The sequence below is a fragment of the Schistocerca gregaria genome, chromosome 4 (assembly GCF_023897955.1).
Source record: "Schistocerca gregaria isolate iqSchGreg1 chromosome 4, iqSchGreg1.2, whole genome shotgun sequence".
Classification (NCBI taxonomy): Eukaryota; Metazoa; Arthropoda; class Insecta; order Orthoptera; family Acrididae; genus Schistocerca; species Schistocerca gregaria.
The window spans coordinates 592,460,968-592,485,057 of NC_064923.1; the positions used below are offsets into that span (position 1 = coordinate 592,460,968).

The following is a 24,090-nucleotide window of genomic DNA, read 5'->3' on the forward strand; positions in this document are numbered from 1 at the left end:
AAGTGTTTTAGTTGCAGCCGTCCTCATGGAGCGGGCTATCAAGCACAGGGTCCCACAGGGTTCAGTCTTAGGTCCTTTACTGTTTTGATATACATTAATGACTTACCATTCCATATTGATGAAGATGCAAAGTTAGTTCTTTTTGCTGATGATTCAAGTATAGTAATAACATCCAAAAACCAAGAACGAAGTGATGTAATTGTAAATGATGTTTTTCACAAAATTATTAAGTGGTTCTCAGCAAACGGACTCTCTTTAAATTTTGTTAAAACACAGTATATACAGTTCCATACAGCAAATAGCACAACTCCAGTAATAAATATAGACTTTGAACAGAAGTCTGTAGCTACGGTAGAATTTTCAAAATTTTTAGGTGTGTCCATTGATGAGAGGTTAAACTGGAAGCAATACATTGATGGTCTGCTGAAACGTCTGAGTTCAGCTACGTATGCTATTAGGGTTATTGCAAATTTTGGTGATAAGAATCTCAGTAAATTAACTTTCTATTCCTACTTTCATTCACTGCTTTCGTATGGTATCATATTCTGGGGTAATTCATCGTTGAGTAGAAAAGTATTCATTGCTCAAAAACGTGTAATCAGAATAATTGCTGGAGCCCACCCACGGTCATCTTGCAGACATCTATTTAAGGATCTAGGGATCCTCACAGTAACCTCACAGTATATATATTCACTTATGAAATTTGTTGTTAATAATCCAGCCCAGTTCAAAAGTAATAGCAGTGTGCATAGCTATAACACCAGGAGAAAGGATGATCTTCACTATGCAGGGTTAAATCTGACTTTGGCACAGAAGGGGGTAAATTACGCTGCCACAAAAGTCTTTGGTCACCTACCAAACAGCATCAAAAGCCTGACAGATAGTCAACCAACATTTAACAATAAATTAAAAGAATTTCTAGATGACAACTCCTTCTACTCATTGGCTGAATTTTTAGATATAAATTAAGGGAGGGAAAAAAACTAACTTAAGCATTAGTGTCATGCAATATTTTGTGTAATGTAATATCTTGTACAGACATCTTTTATTAACCTGACACGTTCCACATCATTACGAAGTGTCGTTTTCATGATCTATGGAACAAGTATTAATGTAATCTAATCTAATCTAATTCCTCTCATTGACAGCGTCTGACATGCTTTTCCCTGGCATCGTAAACTCGTCATTTATTGTTTTCAGTGCAATAGTATCTGCAGTTGAGATAACTTTTTGAATGATTTCGTGGCTTTTCAGCTGCCATTCCCTTTATTTCAGATACGATTGCACAATTTCGGCCTTAGTCCATTTTCACTTATCTAAAACGGAAACATTATACATTGGATACATTAGCGTCAAATGGCTCTTAGCACTATGGGACTTAACTTCTGTGGTCATTTTTTTAAATCTCATTCTGTTCGCATGTGTTCGTTGCATCTGCTCGGGGCGGACGTCGTAAGACATCCATTTATATTCGTTGTTGATCGATTGACTCAGGTTTTTTTTTTATTACAGAGGGCACGTAACCCTCTGACCGAACACACTGAGCTACCGTGCCGGCTGGTCATCAGTCCCCTAGAACTTAGAACTATTTAAACCTGACTAACCTAAGGACATCACACACATCCACGCCCGAGGCAGGATTCGAACCTGCGACCGTAGCGGTCGCGAGGCTCCAGACTTTAGCGTCTAGAACCGCTCGGCCACACTGGCCGGCCATTAGCGTCACTTCTGATTTTAATATAGGGAAAGTTTAAGACAACTACATGCAGTCATTGGAGCAAGGACATCTTTAAAATAAGTTATAATGTCCGTAATATATATGTAAAGATATAATTGTTCCTACGTTAAAATCACAAGCGACACTAACGTGTCCAGTGTATAATTCTTCAGAGAGAAAGACGGCATTCAAGAAACTACCCTTGTCCCAAGGACTACTCTTATTCGAAACACTTACTATCCACTGTTGTTGTGTTAACGGGCCAGCAATAGCTGAAAATTGCACAAACTATTACAGCAAATGAAAATATTCAGATAGTTAATGCAGAGTCAGCCGATGTAAACACAACCGCCGATCCAGCTGTGGCGACTAGTATTGCGTCGCCAGCTGAAAATGATAGATATCCAGAATCCAGTATGACGACCACTGTTTCTAGTGCTCAAGTCAGTATTAAGAATATTAATTTAGCAACTGATTCAGATGCAATGATTTCTCCCCCATAGTTGGAGTAGGGACCTTACATCAGCCCTCACAGTTATGTCACTTACTATAGTGCAAGATCCTCTTGCACTGATTTTTCAAAAATTAGAATGCGTGAATCAGAAACAAGAAACTATGAGTCATAAACAAGACACTATTTCGAATGATTTTTCAGCTTTGAAACAACAAGTGGAGCAAGTTAGTGAACAACTTAATAATCAAACCGAACAACTGAAAGCAGAAGTGGCTAACCACGTAACAGAAGTGTTAAGATCCGATCTGTATCAAAATAAATACCGATATATCAAGGTTTCTTGGAACCTTTTAGGGTCTTCCTGAAAAGGTGAAAGATTTGCCCGAACCTTTTGACACTTTGCAAGTAGAGCGAAATATTCTGAAGCTCACAGTGAAGCAAGTAGTGTCCTGTGTAGCAAATCTGTTTCAAATTACGCCCAATGAATAAAAAAAAATCAAGTAAGGAGAAGCAGCTCCGCCAGTCAGATCTTATCCGTGTATGAACAAGAATATCCTGCAAATGAAGTAAAAAACTTGGCTATTGTCTGGGATTTTATAAAGATTGAGTAGTATTTGTTTGGAGACATGTCAAGTTTTACTGTGATCACGGAGTCTTGAGTTTCTTATGTCATGTAAACTGTTACACAATTGTCTTACATGTTGGACAATGTTTCTTCAGTTATTTACATAAATGGAAGTAACATTATTGATATGTGCATTATTACAATTGCCTCAGGGAGTACCCTAATTTTGAAGATCTGGTTGAACGAAGTTCTGAATTCAAAATTATGCTGATGAGAGATTCACAATACAAGAAAATTTTTCTAGATGTGTATAAGAACATAAATTAGTTACAAAGTAACAACCCTAATGGAGTACGGTGAAGTTACTTCTTCAGGAATGGAATAATCTCAAGATACAACATTTTCAGCTATATAAAGAAGTTTTGTTCTACAGGAATATCTGACAAATGGTATGTGTGTGTTCCTGGCGCCTATTAAAACGCTCTTGTATGGCGTACTCATTATACAGGCAGGACATTATGACGTAAAGAAGAGCTGCAGGAAAATGAACATAAATTATGTTGTAATATGCATAACAAATAACGAAAACTTGTCTACTTGCCATAATGCAAAACTTGGGTAGAAAGACGCAATTGTAGCCGATATTACCCAGAAAACCTCTGAATATTGTTTGATCTTCCGGGGCCACTACCATCTGAATATGGCATCTTTTCTGAATGTGGTAAATTCTATGCAGTGAGACTAGCTGCTGCCACTCCAGTAATTAGGAGGCTATTAAATGACTATATTTTTATGTAGGCAAACCTTAAGGGATTTTGTCTGACAATTGTCGTAAATGAAAGGAATTTTTTAAAGATTAGCAGGTTAAGCAAATATTGGTCGCACGAGTGAACCCACATGCCAACCCCATGGAGAGCATCTTTCGTGATTTAATCGTTTTATGGGAACCTATGTACCTCATAAACAGTCCAAATGCTTAGAATTTCTAGGTGTGTTCGAAGAAACAGTGAACAGTCCTCTTATACATTGCAGCCAAGACGCTCCAACTGATTTGGTGAAAGGGGGAAAAGAAAAGAGTGAGTGGCTGAACCCCCATCCACATATGCCACGACCTGAGGAAACCCTTTAAGAACAGATAAAACAAGTGTTGACCTCCATCACAGAAAATACTAATCTGTGAAAGGCTCAAGATGCTAGGCAGAATGCAAGCGTCCACTGTGGGCGAGAAAGTGATGCCAAAAATGCATTATAGACCTTCACTATTATTATGAAGGAATAAGAAATGGCATTTACTATATGGTTAACAGTTCCAGATCATACGAATACCCCACAAAGACAGATACCTATTGGCCTACACAGCTACAAGAAAAATTAAAGGGCTGCACCCACATCATGACTTGAAGAAGTATTTCCAGTAGCTGAATGCATATGTTGACAGAACCAACAAAATAGAATGAGTACTGGTTTTTGTAATACAGTTGTGCTAATTACAGTAAACTTAATTTGACGCTAAGATAATAATGTTAAGAAATTCGAAACACAAATTACCATAAGCCATTAAGTTTTAGTTTACTTAGAGGAAATGTCTTGGCTCCAAGAATGTATATCTAATTCATAAGCAAATGTTATTGGTGTAGCAACAAGAGGTACAGCATAGATGACTAGCATCCCATTTAATTGAAAACATACACTTGATGTGTCAGAGGAGAACGTTTGATAAATATGACCACTGCAATCTTAGATTAAGTATTCATTAAAGGTAACAAAGTCATTGGACACGACCTGTTTAGTATATAAGTGAAGGCAGTTTGGACATATGCCTGTTAGTAAAGAGGGGACCAAACAATTAAGGCTCTCTGCAAGGAATGAAAGTGTTTTGTATAATATATGAGTTACTGTATATCAAAACCATCACTTGTAACATGAATAGCTAGTCATCATGAACCTGAATCTGGGTCAGTGAGCGTTCCATCTGCATTGTAGTATGTTTTCTATAATGTGACTTTTAAGTCTGATGACCAAAAATGCGACAACTATTTTACGATGTCTAGAATATAAGTATACAAAGTGATCAATAATTACACCCAAACGAGTAGAAATAGTGAAGATTCTCATGACAGAATGAATGCCATGTAAGTAAATACTGAAGGAATAGTTCTGTAATGACATAATTTAATTTTTTGTTACATGAAATGTTCGTAATAAAGACTTTTTCAGCCACAAGATAATCAAACTATGTTATCATAATTTATACCAAAATGACTTAACTAGCTGTTTGCTGTGTCTAAAACTGGTTTATCAGGTCCATGTATGTTTGTATGTCTGTATATATGTACGTGTAGTAGCAATAATGAAAGCAATCCTACAGACGAAAATAATAGTATACAGCAAGCACTCAAGGTATGTGTCGATGCTAGCACCATGTATCAAGAATTGTGTTACCTGTGTCTAACATCGAGGAGTAACGTAAACAAGAGTCAAACACATGAAATTTTACTTTTCCTTTTCCAAAGGAGTTACGTGAATAGTGATTATATTTCATGTCTCTAACTTCTAGAATTATTTCCTCTATGTGCACCATTCTGTTCATAGTAAGCCTAAAGTGTCAGTGACTGTCCGGTCAGGGATTCCAAATGTTATTGAACGATACTGCTCTGCTATTGGGAACAACTGACAGGGACTCTATACAATTAACAGGGACACTCTGTAAAAAAAACTTGTGTTTCTGTAAAATAAGAATGATATATGCAAGCAGTCTGTGTATGTGCAAATTGTTCTATTGAAAGATTAAGATATTATACATGCAAGTAACTGTATTTTAATTGTATCTCTCGTTAATGAGGCCTAGAAACTTGTATGTAAAGCACTATGTAAATATGATTAGGCGGAGAGAAACCACTGTAGTAATCATTTTCCAACAGCCAGTGCAGAAATTGGCTTGTAAAGCGAACAGTGGAACTGGTACAAACGTAGACTACAGCAAATAACGGTGTTATGCATTTGCATACCTGGAATACCGTATGGCGATCTTGAGATGGGCTCTCGACGTCCACAATTATGTTATTCTATCCAAGAGACAAGTGACGTTGTGGTAGAATTAGCAGCTGAAAAGTGCATTCACAAAACTCCACGAATGTTGTACGCAGTCCGGACGCTACTACTGACTAGACACCTGGTGGCATGAGCAATGAACCGGCCATTGCGGCGGCTTAGCTCTAATTGTTGGCGGTGTCTTGGCCGTGGAATCCGCATTCTTGAAGTTTTAATGTATGGGTAAAGATAATTTTGCAGTCTATGAGACGATGTGTAAGAGCGATGCGACCTTCTGCTTTTGCTATGCTCTATTTAGTTACTATGAAGTGAATGAATTAAGTCAAGAGCTACATAGAGCACTTTGTAGACAAAGATTGTACAATGTGGAGCCATCATAATTACCTAATAATTACATGACCTATATCACACTCATAGCATGGAAATCAACTAATATATCACAAATAAAATTTAATGCTAATATCATTAAAGACTGGACAAGTAATTCAGTAGGGATATCTATTTTGCTGCAAGCGCAAGTCAGCCTAAATCCTGCTTCTATGTCTTTTGTATGTAAATGACCAGTTCTGGGTGGTGATGCAACTTCCTGCAGCCCTATCCAAGGCGACCAGGAAGTACCTAACCCAACTGTCCTGAAAGACTTTCCTGAAGGCTCCTGGTTCAGCTGATGGATCCAATGTTCTGCCTGTGATTCGTCGGTCCTGCTCTCACGTCTACCACGACCATCGCCACAATCCAATACGACTCAACTACTACATTTCACCTCAAATAAATGTTAAAGTGATTGTTTCTTAACTTTTTTCAAGAAATACATTCAAAATAACTTTATTTTATAACTTTCTAGTAGATGTTAAGAGAAAAGACTAAAATCCAGTTAAATGATTGAAACTTTTTGGTGACGAATTGCCTATCCATTGACTTTAAGACTAACTAAAATGACAGCGGAGGAACTATGAGTAAAGATTAACAAAGTGTGAGCGAATGATAAAGCGATCTAGACAATATATACACAATTTTTCGTGTTGTATCTGAATCATTATAAGAGACTTATAGAAACTGACGTTACGTAGACACTCTTTGCAGTGAAACGAACATTAGTCTTTCGCCAAGTAAGAATATGCAGAAAATTCCTTGCCTCAATTAAAGGGGACAGTGGAAGAATACATCAAGTGATTTGTATTTTGTATTATAGATGCTATATTCTATTTAATATGTGTAAGCCAATGACTTTTTATGAATGAAATGCTATCTCTGAATTTCTGTAAGTTGTTCAACATTTGCTTTAAGAGGCTCTCTTACGCTTGTTCTTTAGAGATGACACTTCTCTCTCTCCTGTCTTGGTCATTGCATTTGCAATTTTCATTAGTAACGGGTGTAAGTATGTTAACATGAAACTGTGTACTTGTGTTTATTTCGAAGAATCATAACCACCGTTTTCACAGCTGACCGATCACTTGTCTAACTTTTGTAAGTACTTGTGATGCTTTCTTTAGGCCATATAATCCTTCCCCTCTGCCAGAAAGAGAGAGTTGTAACAGTCATGTCAGGCCACGTGAAGGTTTCTCGGGGAGAAATTTTTGACGGTATCGTCTTTTGCTGACATCATAAGTTCTGCTTTTGTGTGTTCCTAATTTTTATTTTATTGTTATACTTTGTTTTCGCGGCAAATTGCAAATGATCCATGCCATCTTGTATATTTTTTCCACTGACTGTTCCTATACAAGAGAGTTCAGATATCTGAAAGTGAAAAATAATTCAGGTTTTACAATATCAGGACAGAACTGACCCCCATAATGTATGTAAATAAGAACGTACATTGACGAAGTAATTTCCTATTCACTACACTTGAAGTGAAAAGGTCAGCTTTAGTAAAGGAGAAAAATGCAACTGTCTATGTCGTTATTCGTTACAGAAGTAAGAAATGGCTAAGGTAAATAGGCTCCATTTTTTCTTTTGATCTATGTGTTTCGCCTAGCAAATAGAAAACGCTCTTGAAATGTTGTTCCACTTCTAAGCGCTTTACCACACGACTCCGATCAAGAACACACGTAATGAAGATTACATTTGCCATTAGCAAGCTTTGTTGTTGTTAGTTCTTCAATTCCGATGCCTTACTACTATATTTTGTATCACAGATGGTGAGCTCTTACCTCACTTTCGAACTCGTGATGGACAGTGTTAATACACACTGACATGACGGTGACATGACGTGATTATTGTTCATTATGCTCATCAAAGCTACAGGCCCACTATAAGCCAATATGTACCAAACGCAATTTATTACGGTGTCTACAAAATAATTATACCATATTCGCAGCACCTACGAAGGGAATCAGTCTGTACTAGTGATATGACGACACTCAAAAATTTATAGAACGCATTACAGACGAATTTATGTCGTTCCGAGATCACGTGTACACGTTGGCAATAGATGTTGACAAAGGAAAATCAATTCTGCGCATCTGAATGCTCACTCTAGAGATATTTCTACTCTATGCCCTCGTTTGTGTTGACACTGTGTTCTCCAGGGAAATATATTAATCTTGTAACACTACATTACAGTAAATTTCACATTGTGATGCAGCATCTCGTTTGTGTATTTACTGGCGCTCTTTAACCATGAATGTAAATGTTTTCATTTATTTATTTGTCAATGGTGATTAATTGAAACATCACGGGCCTGAGACATCTATTGTAGGTGACAGGAAACGATTTTACAAATTTTGTAAGTAAACACACTGGTAATGTCAAGAATCTACTGCTCTGAGTAGTAATGGATACTATGGAGTACAATATCTGAATTTAGCTGTGAAAAAGGTAGCAAGCTAAGTAACTAAGAAAAAATTACTCGTAGATAAATCTTAGGTCGACAGTGTGATGGTAGTATACGTAGCAAGCGTTTGTGGATGTGATGAGCATCCAGTTTGTGGGCCACATTTCAATGTGAATTAAAGGAGAAGCTTCAGAACAGTATTAAGGGTAGAGTTCTTTGGGGCCTGATTATATCCAAAATTATCCAAAACTGGAAGAAAGACAGTATCTAAAGTAAATGTGGCCATTGAACTATTATGTCGCACCAACTCCTTCAGCGAGAGTAAGACTGTAGACAATCAACAACGATAAAAGACTTATGAGTGTCATTGGGCAATATATTTCATGTGTAAAACTTTAACCCTAGTCCTATGTTAATTACTTACCCAAGTTGTTACTTCCATAATCAAGGTCTATATACTATCCTCTCACCTACTGTGTACCAGATCGTGAAATAAAGGAAAAACTCGTATACAAAAATACAGAATGTTCAAAAAGTAAATAAATTTTTTGGTCTTATCTATCAATAACATTATTTCTGGTTAATCAAAGCTATTAATGACTCTAATACCACCACAGCTTTAATGACATTTTTAAAAGAGCAGTTAATTATTCCAAGTAGTGGATCTGGCAAAACTATAGCAAATTTAATGCGTTTTGTGGTCGTATTTTCAGCATTGTGTGATCCAGTTATTGATAGCTCTGACGTTTATTTACACATATTAACAATGTTTTGGTAATGACTTTTGTGCACTTGAAACATGTGGTTACTTGAAGTTAGTGTCTGAGCATTACTGTGAAGTCACATAACTTTGTCAGCACTGTGTCACACAAGGAAATATGTCAGTTGGATTTGGTTTTAAATAATGCTAAAGTGTTAAACATGATGGTTACTGAGCATCTAAATTCTATGATAGCTTGTTATTCAACTGAGCTCCCACATATACACTCCTGGAAATGGAAAAAAGAACACATTGACACCAGTGTGTCAGACCCACCATACTTGCTCCGGACACTGCGAGAGGGCTGTACAAGCAATGATCACACGCACGGCACAGCGGACACACCAGGAACCGCGGTGTTGGCCGTCGAATGGCGCTAGCTGCGCAGCATTTGTGCACCGCCGCCGTCAGTGTCAGCCAGTTTGCCGTGGCATACGGAGCTCCATCGCAGTCTTTAACACTGGTAGCATGCCGCGACAGCGTGGACGTGAACCGTATGTGCAGTTGACGGACTTTGAGCGAGGGCGTATAGTGGGCATGAGGGAGGCCGGGTGGACGTACCGCCGAATTGCTCAACACGTGGGGCGTGAGGTCTCCACAGTACATCGATGTTGTCGCCAGTGGTCGGCGGAAGGTGCAAGTGCCCGTCGACCTGGGACCGGACCGCAGCGACGCACGGATGCACGCCAAGACCGTATGATCCTACGCAGTGCCGTAGGGGACCGCACCGCCATTTCACAGCAAATTAGGGACACTGTTGCTCCTGGGGTATCGGCGAGGACCATTCGCAACCGTCTCCATGAAGCTGGGCTACGGTCCCGCACACCGTTAGGCCGTCATCCGCTCACGCCCCAACATCGTGCAGCCCGCCTCCAGTGGTGTCGCGACAAGCGTGAATGGAGGGACGAATGGAGACGTGTCGTCTTCAGCGATGAGAGTCGCTTCTGCCTTGGTGCCAATGATGGTCGTATGCGTGTTTGGCGCCGTGCAGGTGAGCGCCACAATCAGGCATGCATACGACCGAGGCAAACAGGGCCAACACCCGGCATCATGGTGTGGGAAGCGATCTCCTACACTGGCCGTACACCTCTGGTGATCGTCGAGGAGACACTGAATAGTGCACGGTACATCCAAACCGTCATCGAACCCATCGTTCTACCATTCCTAGACCGCCAAGGGAACTTGCTGTTCCAACAGGACAATGCACGTCCGCATGTATCCCGTGCCCCCCAACGTGCTCTAGAAGGTGTAAGTCTACTACCCTGGCCAGAAAGATCTCCGGATCTGTCCCTCATTGAGCATGTTTGGGACTGGATGAAGTGTCGTCTCACGCGTTCTGCACGTCCAGCACGTTCAGCACGAACGCTGGTCCAACTGAGGCGCCAGGTGGAAATGGCATGGCAAGCCGTTCCACAGGACTACATCCAGCATCTCTACGATCGTCTCCTTGGGAGAATAGCAGCCTGCATTGCTGCGAAAGGTGGATATACACTGTACTAGTGCCGACATTGTGCATGCTCTGTTGCCTGTGTCTATGTGCCTGTGGTTCTGTCAGTGTAATCATGTGATGTATCTGATCCCAGGAATGTGTCAATAAAGTTTCCCCTTCCTGGGACAATGAATTCACGGTGTTCTTATTTCAATTTCCAGGAGTGTATAATAGCTGTTGTCATCCATGTGTATATCATCAATAGTTAGTGAGTTTATTAGGCTTGATATGGACAAGAATGTGGAACAGTGATCTTATTTTTGGATATAACATTTATTTGTGTAGAGTCTGGGTTTATAAAATGATCATTTTATAAGCTAGCTATGTAGGCAAATGTAGACAAATATAGTTTATATAGTAATGTGTTTTTAAATTCAGTCTTGCACAGTCAGTATCGAAACTAATCTTCATTTTAGGAATTTCACCAAATTTCAGTTTCGTAAGTAGGAAGAAATGCCGCTATCTGATCAAAATTAGTCTATATAATCAAACATGTTTGTTTTTTATTGTTATTAGCGTAACACATTTAAGTGTCATAGTGATAATTAGTTTACAGTTTCCCACATTCTGTCGGTTTATCTTCTTTGGAATTGCTACCTTTCCTAAAATTAGGTACTTTTAATTGTGGTCGGTTAAAATATACCAGGGGTATAGGGAGGTTACAAGCTCAGCAGTTGCTCTGTCGCAACATCATTTATACTAGATGTAAAAGTAATCTTTAGCGCCAGCCTGACTGTATTATGAAGTTCAGTTTTTCGTACTGTGCTGAGCAAACATAGTTAACGTTTAACATAACACCCTGTCATGAACTCTGGTCTCTGTGAAACCTGGACGTATACTCTGGTCTCTGAGCATAGAACATCAGTGTATCTACAGATTCATGTCATTTGCACCTTCCACCATACTATGGTTAGGCAAGAAGTGTCCATTGTTCATGATTTAGGATTAAGTACTAATTACTGACCATGAATATTACATCGTTTTCAGTAACAGCGTCAGAAACAGAACTAGATCAACGCATTATTGGAGAACTTCGCTATAAGATGCCATTACCAGAATAATAACTTCTTTTGTATAATCTACAAACTTTAGAATCTCTGTTGTAGTTTTATTCGTTAAAACGGCAACAGGTAATTTACTGCTCCAGAGGAATTTCATGTTCTTCGTACGTTTTCTGTGCATATCATGCAGAACATTGAAGAAGTTTGTAACACTCCCCGAAATCCATTGTGGTCTTGTGCATGTATGTGTGTTACGAAAAAAGACCACACATTTATCTGGATTGTCTTCCTGAAAATTCAGTATTTAATGTGCTAGTGCAAGAAAAGCATTATAGCATTGGGAGTACGTGTTTCTGACACTGACAATGAGCTGCAACGAATGCCGATAGGCCGTGCTTCACTTGAGAAGCCAGTTATGTAATAATGGAAACGGACTGATTGAGGGGTAGGTACCCTTGCACATTTTAATATAATTTTATACCTTATAAGAATTCGATTAGTTCATTCGTAATTATTTTCATTATTAGTTGCATGTGTGATGAAACATGGTCAGTTTTTTCAAGAGATATCTGAATTGTTAACACTTCGTTTTATGAACTGTAAGTAGTTAAGGGTTTGGACAGTATAAAAACTGAAGAGGAATTACGCCTTACGCAAGACACAGTTTATAGTTTTGTTATAACTTAATGATGATCAGTACTTCACGTGCTACCTGCAGTGGGAGCTTTGCTTCTACTCTTTCTGAAAAATTATTGTTCATGTTAACTTCTTGCTTAGGTTATATGAATTTATGGCTCATGCATATTTACATCGACAAAGGAGCGATTGTTAGATGTCAGATATTTTTACACTTGTTGACGTTAAGTAAACAGTTTGTAACAGCGAAAATGCAGATAAAATACCTTCTGCACCATCCAACATTTTCGCCATTTATTATCCGTTGGTAACGTTCACTGCACTTTTGATTCTGAAGCTGTAAGATATAACACAGAAACTACATTCAATACATAATCGATGTAAATTGCTGGATTAGTGGCCAAAGGAACTTTACTGAAATATATCGATAGCAACGACGAAATGGTAGTAGCTGTGCCATTGTTTATCTTTGCGTATGGAGATTCTCTGTCGCGTTGCAAACAGAGGGGAAGGTAGAGCAGCTTGAGTGATGCAAGAGTGCGGAAGTGTTTGCTGGGCTCTCCCGCCGACGCGGTGTGCAGCCATGCGCGCTCCAATGTAGACGCGCCTGATTTGTTCACCGGCGGGTACTGACAGCACGGTAGGAGTGGACATGTACAGGAAGCGCAGTTCTAAATATTGCCTGTCCTATAATTATCGGTGGCTCTGGAGACGACTCGGGGTCTACTCATCGAGCTGCAAGAACAGTAACAATAACGCCATCTCAACATTGTCATCGGCTACATTCTTTGTCGTCTGCACAGCTACAACATCGTAAGACTGTCAAGCAACAATACAATAATGTAGAGCCTCTACTCAGTTGATTTCCTTCACAAAGTTTGATTAACTCGAATAATAACTGGCAATAGATGAAAGAACATGAAAAATGATTAACTCTTAAATGCCTGTTAGTGTGTTTGCTAATGTCCAGTTTCAGTATAATTTTATGCCACAGAAACTGATCGTTCTTGTATTGCATAACAGCTGGTACTTATAGTAAAGTAATATTTCACTGGAAAAACTAACAACTAAAGATACAGCACAAATGAAGAGTATGTGCAATTTTGTATTTAGCTTAGCGAGTGACTTCTGTTGGTTTGGTATACATTTTATTTTTCTTATTTTAAAAGTAAAACCCGTTGCTCATTTCCTGAAAGTAAATTCAGTTCAATCTTTCAATAATCAAAATAAAATTGCTTGCCTTTTTCTAAATTTTGCATTACGTGACACTATGGTTACGGAAAGTTATTATTTTACATAACATAGTTCAAGCTAAGCCAGTCACTTATTTAACCAGTAATTTCTTTTAACGTTACTTTCAAAATTCAGTATTTCGGAATAAGTAAGTGGAAAATCAGAGCCTTCTAATTCATTTATTTTCTCGTGAACTTTTGTGCTGTGGAAAAGGTGACAACTTTCTTTTGCCATGCCAGTGATTATTTGCTTAAATTTCTTTGCCATTACCTTTCGCAAGATTCTGGAGATTCATTGTCTAATGGACTGGCGACCGTTTAATTATCCTCTCTTCAGTGAATCAGTGTTTTCATTGTGTTCTCAGTGATTTTTATAGTAAATATTATGTGGTACTTCCCCTCCCCCTTCCCCCCTGTTTGGTTCGTGAGCGATTACACTATATTTCACCCATTTCAAAATTATCATCTAAATTTAGCTTAAATTCACATTAGATTCTTCCTTCAGAGGAGTCTTTTGAACACTTTCCTCCAAATAACCAGTGTTCGGTGTTCGGTAACAATAGCCTTATTCACAGTAAAATTTCATTACGCATATGCGATCACAGTCAGTTACACCGCATTTCAGCAGGCCAAGGTTACAAGCTATCCCATACGTCACTAAGATGAAGCATTATATGCTGCTCACTTTAAACTTGAAGTTTTAGGTGTAGTATACTAAATTTGGAAATAATTCTGATATATTGGTTCATATACATTTGAGTGAAAAATTAATGTAACCTACAAAAGACGTTAACAAATAAAAATAATTTTTCTGAAAGAAAATAAACAGAAATCCCACTGATTATCACACATAAAGTGCTGAAACGTGCTTGGGTGATAACAACACTATCAAACGTTCAAATGTGTCTGAATTCCTAAGGGACCAAACTGCTAAGGTCATCGGTCACTAGACTTACACACTACTTAAACTAACTTACACTAAGAACAAGACACATACACCCATGCCCGAGGGAGGACTCGAACCTCCGGTGGGATAGGCCGCGTAATCCGTGACATGGCGCCTTAGTCCGCACGGCCACTCCACGCGGCAAAACAAAACTATAAACTGTGTCTTGAATAAAACGAAATTCCTCTCCATATTTTCTTAGCGAGCGTGGAAAGCAAGAAGAGCTACAACATACAAAACATGATTATTGGATAACATATCTATTTCAATAATTTCAGCTGCATTTCATAGCGTTGTTTTTCACGACAGCATTATGTATGAGTAAAGAATAAGTAACACAAAGCACCAATGCCCTGATCGTCTTGTCAGGGTCTGAACCACGGTAGAGTTTTGAAACGACACAGCAGAACTGTCGCATTACTGCTGTTGTTTTGAAACAGTTCGTTTTATTTTTCTCTGTAAATCAAGAACATAGGTGTAATAGCGTCAGGTGGTCGCACAACTATTCAATATTTCTACTGCGTTCATGTCATACTTGTAATGTTGTAGTTAGGGAAGATACGGAATTTTGTGATCTTTGGTCTGCTTGTGACGGGTAGGCATCACTAGTCGTAACACTATATATAACAACTTAGGATATCTTACTAGAGATCTGATATCTGTTACTGTTGTGCTAATTAAGTGACAATCTGTCCTCGTTGGGAGACTAAATATATATATTTGTAGATCAAAACAACCTCAAGACGATCAGGCGCAGCAACTTGTGATACGCAAAGGATAGCGAAACCAATTGTTGCGGCCTTATTGGTAAGTCAGAGAACTATCAGCTGTCAATAACACTGAAAGGTGATTTATCCCTTATTACAGACATCAGTGCAAAAGAAGACACGTACGAAACAAGTACAGACCGTACATTAATTACTATTATACGCTCATTTCAATGTAGGGGTGCCCCCACGATTATTTCATTATTTTCTTCTGGGTATAAATGTCAGTTACTTCAGAGTATTACGTAACCGCAGAAACTGTCTGAGATAACAAATTTTTCACGAAATACTTTCTGAGTAGGTACTGTCTGAAAGTGGATTCCGTTGCAATGGAAATAGGCCAGACAAAGAGACACCTTATATCCAGCACTGAAATTTAGTTTTACTCATGTGAATTAAACGTATGAGTTACAAATATAGCAACGTAATAGTTCTTTGTCTGGAAATGGTTTCTTCCTTTTTTCTACTATAGGTCGGATATGATAATGTTCTTGTTTCCTATTACAATCGGTTACTCCTCAACAAATTACCAACACAGCAGTAACTACATACTCGGGACGTAATTTTACACAGAAGTATATCGTCCTTCTCTGATGTACATGTGACTGGTGAGACAAATGCTTCTGCCCCGAAAGGTTGTAACGTGTAAAGCAACAAGCCCCACGCCATCCCAGTCTTTACAAGGACGCCACTAGAGGTGTTTATGGGGCGGTTACACTGAAGTACGTCTTTGCTCTCGGAGATGTTGTGGAAATAACACAGCTCTCCTCAGATAAGGGAGAGGAGACCTGCTCGGTCAGGGGACGTGCCGTGTATACTGAGCAGCCATCGAACCTGCGTCACACAGCTAGTGGCTTTCTTTGGCTTTCGTGAGCCACACCTTTGTTCTTATTAGCATTGGGAAATACTTTGTAACCTATTTTTAGAAGCCAGTAGGGACTGGCTGTTGTAGGAGAAATTTTTTGAGCCTGGACTCAATTTGGAGTGTAATATTACGTGCGTCGATTCAGTGACGCTGACTATCGTGTCATTGAGCTGAACGCTGAATACCAGATGAATTCAGACGACCTGGCAGATTAAAATTATGTGCCACGCTGGGGCAGATTATAATTGTGTGCCACGCTGGGACTCGAACCTGAAACCTTCCTTTCCTATTGTGGGCGACTGTGGCTGTGCTATATAGGCATGATTCACAACTTGCCCTCACAGCCAGTTCCTCTCTACGGCTTCCATTTTGGGCTCAGCGGTGTTATAGTCACTGACAAGTTCCCACTAAATGTAAGTATTTATAGTGTATACCGTTTGAGCTGTAGCGGAGAGCTTGGAACCAAAGTTATAGCTGAATCAGTCGAAATAACAGACTTCAGAATAGAATTGCGGCGGTGCGGTGCGGTGCTGCTGTGTATGGAGTTCCACTCACCTTGTGGTGAATCTCTTCTCACTCACCGAGGGAGGTGGCGCAGTGGTTAGCACTCTGGACTCGCATTCGGGAGGACGACGGTTCAATCCCGTCTACGGCCATCCTGATTTAGGTTTTCCGTGATTTCCCTAAATCGTTTCAGGCAAATGCCGGGATGGTTCCTTTGAAAGGGCATGGCCGATTTCCTTCCCAATCCTTCCCTAACCCGAGCTTGCGCTCCGTCTCTAATGACCTCGTTGTCGACGGGACGTTAAACACTAATCACCACCACCACTTCTCACTCACAAGCCGCCTTGAAGTTACTGAAAAGCAGTTCTCAGCCGGAAAGAGCTCTATAAAAACAGACAGCTGTACACCTCAGACCAAAGTCGCACTAAAAATTGTTTTGTCAGTTAAATGAAAGTATTTATATGCTTAAAATTTCACTGTATTACAATAAGGTTGCATACACCAGTAACTACCAAGCCTTACTACAAGCTGTATAAAGTCTGAAATATTTACACGCACACTTTATTCTTAACGGTAGCCAGTTTATAGCAATGATTAGTTATCCTTCACAGAAAGCTTACAAACGGATTGTTTCTATTAGAATAGCTCGATCAGTTGAGGCTAAAACCATTCCCAAGCAAAAAAATGTTCTTGTTAACAAATAAGCAACTCGCCACGTGGAGTTCAGTTATTTAAAATGTCGCCTACACCTCTGAATTTCACAACGTCCGTTAAATTGAACTCTCTTCCAGACTTAACGGCACTTCTCAAACATTTTGGTACCGACATATCACAATATTAGTAATTTTCATCGGAGCACCTACCAATGGGTTTGATCACTATGTAATCCAAGCCCCAACTCTACTCATTTCTTTACACAAAAGCAGTTTCTAGTTCCTAAAATACGCCGAATATGTTAATTTCTGATTGGCAGGGAAACATTACAGCCAGTCGGAAAGCAGCACGAAATCTGCTCAATCCGGCGCATATGTACAGAACCATTTAACGTATGTCACTGAGTCAGAGCAGCAAATTAACTTAAATAAATTTTGAAAACACACAAATCTAAAATTAACTCTCACTTAAGAAAACTACTTTATCGAAATCGTAATCTCATTTCCCAGAACCATAAATGAACTAAATAAACTAAACAAAACGCTAAACTCCTCCCGCACAGGCCATGAAGGCCCAATGGTACTGACCGGCCGCCGTGTCATCCTCACCCCATAGGCATCACTGGATGCGGGTACGGAGGGGCATGTGGTCAGCACACCGCTCTCCAGGCCGTATGTCAGCTACCGAGACCGGAGCCGTTGCTTCTCAATCAAGTAGCTCCTCAGTTTGCCCCACAAGGGCTGAGTGCACCCCGCTAGCCAACAGCACTCGGCAGACCGGATGGTAACCCATCAAAGCGCTAACCCAACCCGACAGCGCTTAACTTCGGTGATCTGATGGGGACTGGTGTTACCGCTGCGGCAAGACCGTTGGCATAAACGAACTAAATAGTTCATTATAAATTCCCTGATACGAATGACTAACACACACATCATTCTCAAACATTCCTCACGATAGTGGGTCATACCGGCTGACCCACAATTGTATGATCTAGTGCTTTACTGACTGTTTTCCTTCACTTTTGAAACTGTGATGATTTTTAATAAAAATGTTGATATCTCATATTATGTCTTCCATTTATTAATAATGGTTCGATAACCAATTAACATTTCAGAGTTTAATGATCTTCTGAGAATTATTTTCTAGAGAGGCTGTATTTCCAATAGCGTGCAGCTATTTTAGATTATTTTCATTATGTGGGTGAGTATTTGCACACTTTATTCAGTTACGTTGCAAAATCCTTCAGTGCAGAATTTCCCTTTAACCCTCTAAAAGCAATTGCGGGCAGACTCCATCTATAAGAACTTACCTCTGGTAGCTCTTTACTCGAACCAGGTGTTGAGTGCTATCGACATGGGATTTCAAATTGATTCCATATTTCTGGATTTCCGGACACTGTACCACACAAGCGGCTTGTAGTGAAATTGCGTGCCTATGGAATATCGTCCCAGTTATGAGATTGGATTAGTGATTTCCTGTCAGAGAGGTAACTGACTGAAAGTCATTGAGTAAGACAGAAGTGGTTCCTGGCGCTCCCCAAGGTAGTGTTATAGGCTCTTTGCTGTGTCTTATCAATATAAACGATTTGGAAGACAACCTGAGCAACCATCTTAGTTGTTTGCGGTGGCGCTTTCGCTTATCGACTAGTAAAGTCATCAGAAGATCGAAACAAATTACAAAACGATTTAGTAAAGATATATGTATGGTGTGAAAATTGGCAATTGACCCCAAATAACGAAAAGTATGAGGTCATCCACATGAGTGCTAAAAGGAATCCGGTTACACGGTAAATCAGTCAAATCTAAAGGACGTAAATTCAACTAAATATCTAGGAATTACAATTACGAACAATTTAAGTCAGAAGGAACACATAGAAATCGTTGTTGGGAAGGCTAGCCAAAGACTGCGTTTTATAGGCTAGAAACATAGGAAATGCAACAGATCTACTGAGGAGACTCCCTACACTACACTTTTCCGTCCTTTTATTACACTACAGCTGCGCGGTGTGGCATCCTTACCAGATAGGATTGACGAAGTACATCGGAAAAGTTCAAAGAAGGGCAGCACGCTTTATATTATCGCGAAATATGGATGGGTCTGTCACTGAAATGATACAGGGTTTGGGATGGCCATCATTATAACAAAGCTGTTTTTCGTTGTGGAGAAATCTTCCCACGCAATTCCAATCACCAATTTTCTCCTCTGAATGAGAAAATATTTTGTTGACTCCAACCTAAATAGGGAGAAATGATCACCATGATAAAATAAGGGAAATGAGAGCTCGTACGGAAAGATATAGGCTTTCGTTATTTCCGCGCGATGTATGGGATTGAAATAATAGAGAATTGTGAAGGTGATTCGAAGAAACCTCAGCGAGGCACTAAAAAGTGATTTGCAGAGTATCCACTTAGATGTAAATGTAGATGTTATCTGACTGGAGTAGAAGGTTGTTCATGATTTTGAGCTGATTGCTAAGAAGTCTGCAGCTTAAAATAAGTGAAGGGCTCGAACAGAAACAATGATTAAATTTAATACTCACACTTGTTCATAAATACATTTAATGTATCAGTGTACAAAATGAATAATAAAAAACCTGTTCAATTATATTTATCCAATTTTCATCAAGCAGTTGAATGTTAAGCAGCGTCACCCCACCTCCACAAAAAAAGGTTAATTTACATTTTGCCCTCTTTAAAGTTTACTGTCTCCCGAAGTTCAGCGATAGCTGACAACTATTTGATGCTATAATTCTCAGCTGGTGCAGTGACTGGAAGCTGGTGACTCAAACCCGAAAGTCGACGCAGTCATTACCAGGGCAAAGGCAGACGAGACAGGCGATCGTCCTGGATACCACAAGTGTGAAATCAAATTGAACTACTCTGCCGGTGCAGTGAAATTATGCTCACATTAAGTGTGACTGAACTGCGCCGAGCTGTGTGCTGCAAACATGGTGGCCCCTTCACGAAATCAGAGTCGTCAACACTTTTGCGGGACTCCAAGGTGAAGCAGCCTCAACTAAATACTTAATGATTTCAGCGTCAGCTCCACTGCACTCCCTGTAAAAGAATCTTAATACTAACTAAATTTAGTGGAAGGGGTTCAAGGCTTTCCTGTTTTTAGTTAGCTGGTAAAATAACGTCGAAAAAGCAGTTAAGTTTACCATTGGAAATTTTATTCTACTCACAAAACATTGTTTATAAATTGCACTATTGATAAAAGGAAGTGTTTTAATACAGGATGGTAAAAACCAACTGCGTTCTACAAAAATGTGAACGAATATTTCCTGAATGGGTTTCCAAGTTCTGCAATGGATCGAAGGATGACCTATGCCATGTCACATCTATAATCTAGGTTTAAATTAGGTTTCACAACAGAGAAAACTATCAAAATGGTCTGCAGTGACCCTCAATTATCTTTAATTACTTATCTAACTTGTCGTAAATTACAGTGGCTGATGTGGCTTCTCAATAACTGTATAACAGAAAAATCATCGCGTTTCAGATTTTTACTTCAGGTGGCAAATGTGAACACGATGAGCTTTAATTGACGATCGACACTAGTATTACGCAAAAAGGGGGTGTAACAGGTGAGACTTCTGCAGTTTTGAGTGAAGCTTTATGCCCTCAAAAATGCGGCATCGCGTGCATTCATTACCTTGTCGGTGTTTAGGCAGCGTCAGGGCGGCAGCGGCCGGCGCAGCAGCCATCCAGCTCGCCGTCTCGGAACTCACTCTCCCCAAACTTCTCCTTACTACCATTTACCGAAGCTGGTTTTAAAAAAAGCTATCTGGCTGTGTTTTCATCTGACCAATCATGGTCTCAATGTTAACCTTAAGCTCCACCTACAAAAATTCTGTCTATCCAATGAGAAACGTTATACTTTTCATGGTGGGGCAATGTTTTTAAAGTTTGCAACGTAACAGAGACGCGAAAAAGTCTCACGCTAAAACCTGCAGCTGGTGTGGTCCTTTTAGGGTTATCGTAAGATCTATACTGTTCTTCTGGAGGGCTCTATCTTTTAACATGGGCTGGGGGGTGGTCCTAATGTAACAGAGATGCGAAAAAGTCTCACGCTAAAACTTGGTGGTGGTGTGGCCCTTTTTGTGTTATGGTAAGATCTATACTGTTTTTCTGGAGGGCTCTAGCTTTTAACATGGGCTGGAGGGTGGTCCTATGACGTAACAGAGACGGGAAAAAGTCTCACGCTAAAACTTGCGGGTGGTGTGGCCCTAGTGGTTAGCTGGCGACGGGGGTGTCCAGTCCGTCCCTTATCATAGGGCCTTCTAGCTTAACACGGTTCTGCTCTCGGCTTCTGTTCTCGTTTCTGCCATCGGAACTGCGTCTGTCTCACGGTGGGAAGGTATGACATGCATTTAGGCATTCTTGTGTTAGTCTGTGGTATTCCATTTGCTCACACGTTACTCGTATTACTTTGGTTAATTTAATGTCATGATTCATTCGGAGCTATGTGACATACTACTGGATTTGCTTATCATGTCAGGGTTTTCATGGAAGGTGTTGGATTTGCCTGACACCTTACAAAGTCCTCTACTTTGAGGCTAGAGTTTGTTACTAGTGGCCATTGCTTTTTACAAGTGGCAGATGCTATCTTCAGAAGAAATCATAAAACATGGGAAGGCACCCCCGACTCCCATATGTGGCGCCATACTGTCCTCTGGCTGAACGTTAGCCGCAAGCAGTCACGAGGAAGGACAATACCGGCTGACCCCTGAAGGTTCCGGGTCGACCTCGCTTCCAAGAATTTTATGCCACCCAGGCCACGATCCGGGTCCACCAATCACAGAACTGCGTTTACTATTGCTCTGCTTCAAATCCAGTGCACTGCACTTTCGTATGAACCCCAGAAACATTCATAATCCATTGGAAACCACCACAGAGATGAAGAAGAGAGACGTGCAGATTACAGAGGGCACCCTATTGCCAGTCACCGTGGTCAATAACATCAATAACATTTTCATATCGTTTTTCTTTGTTGACAGAATAATAGATATACTCTGATTTTTTATGAAACTGTCATGCAAAGTGTTTATCGAATTTCAAAGTATCAATGCCTTGGTATTCAAAACAACAGTGCTTTCACACTGAAGGAAACTCCATTATTTTTTGCTTCTTTATTTTGCTTTTGAAAATGATGTAAATTAACTTAATTTTTATCGCCTTTTTAAGCAGCCTACCTTACCATCATATTCGCCTGTTATTATTATTTAATTATATACAGATGTTGCTCCATATCTTCCAGGTATTTAATGAAAATTTTTACCAAGGTAAGTTGTAGACTGATCAAAAGATTTTATTTAGTGCCAGTTTCGACTAAACACATCAACTGCTATCACAAGATATCAGTCTAGCGAATTTAACGTGGGTTTTTGTGGTCTTCAGCTGAAGACTGATTTGAGACAGATCCCCATGCCATTCTATCCTGTGCAAGCCTCTTCATCTCAGAATAACTACTGGAACCTATATCCATCTGTCTGTGCTTGCTGCATTCGTTTTTCGGTCCCCCTCAACGATTTTTACCCCCCCCCCCCCCCCCACACACACACACACTTTCCTCGAGTTCTAAATTGATGACCCCTTGATGTCTTACAATGTGTCCTATGAACTGATTCCTTCTTCTAGTCATGTTGTGATACAAATTTCTCTCCCCCCAGTTCTTTTCAGTACCTTCTCATTAGTTACAAATAATGAAATATATATTATGCTACTTTATTACAGTCGTAACCGGTACAAACATACTGCACCAAAGGGTTTCTGATGAACTCCACTGTTCACCATTGTGACTGATGGCATATGACTATCATAGTGTAGCGCTGAATGAACTTCTATTGGTTACAACAGTAGTAGAGGTGTGCAATTTGTATTTTACTATTGTCGGTCTAGTATTATAAGCGTTGAGTTAGCTGGATTGACATATTATACATAGGTGTGCATACCACTATAAAACAAAAACAAAACAAAAATATTTCACTGAATTAGCAGCTTTGAAAGCGACGTTATTTGCATTACTTGGATCTGTTACTCAGTAATTTACAAACATATGTCAAGCATTCGTTTCAATCATTTGAAAGTGACGAGAGGTACGTATATGGTCTCTGTAGATGACAACCAGCCTCTCTCTTTAATCAGTTTTCTCAAGGTTCATGGCTCTGTATTTCGGTTTCCTCTTCTGAAATACCACAGTCTGTCACCAAAAATAAGAGTTTTGTGTAAAGTGCATTTCCAGATTGGGAGAAATTGGTTGTCGGAGCAGTAATTAATTGGTCTTGATTTAAATCCAGTAAATAATTTTTCTTGAAGCGATTACTGTGCGACAGTACGCCATAATCATTTAGAAGAGTCCAGGAATACGGGGGAACCCCCAGAAGTCACTTCAAGCAAAATGTGAAAGTAAGAAGCTACGGATTTCAACTGGAGTGGCTGCTATAATCCTAGTAGCGAGGCTCGTGGGAGTGTCGTCCAGAGTCTGGTAAACAGGCTCTTCTCATCCCCCAGTAGATGAAATCCATTGGTGACTCGTCTGGTGACCGAGCTAGCAACGGAACAGGACCACTGTTTCCAAACCACTGCCTAATGTTTTTATTTTATCACAATATAAAATCCTTCGGCGATGACCGTTTTCAGTCAGTAATGACCATCTTCAGATCTACAATATAAAT

General features: G+C 39.7%; 1 pseudogene; it reads right to left on the bottom strand.

The window, feature by feature from the left end:
- Positions 1 to 18,170: 18,170 nt before the first annotated feature.
- On the bottom strand, positions 18,171 to 18,288 carry LOC126268433 (5S ribosomal RNA; annotated as a pseudogene).
- Between the last annotated feature and the right edge of the window lie 5,802 nt (positions 18,289 to 24,090).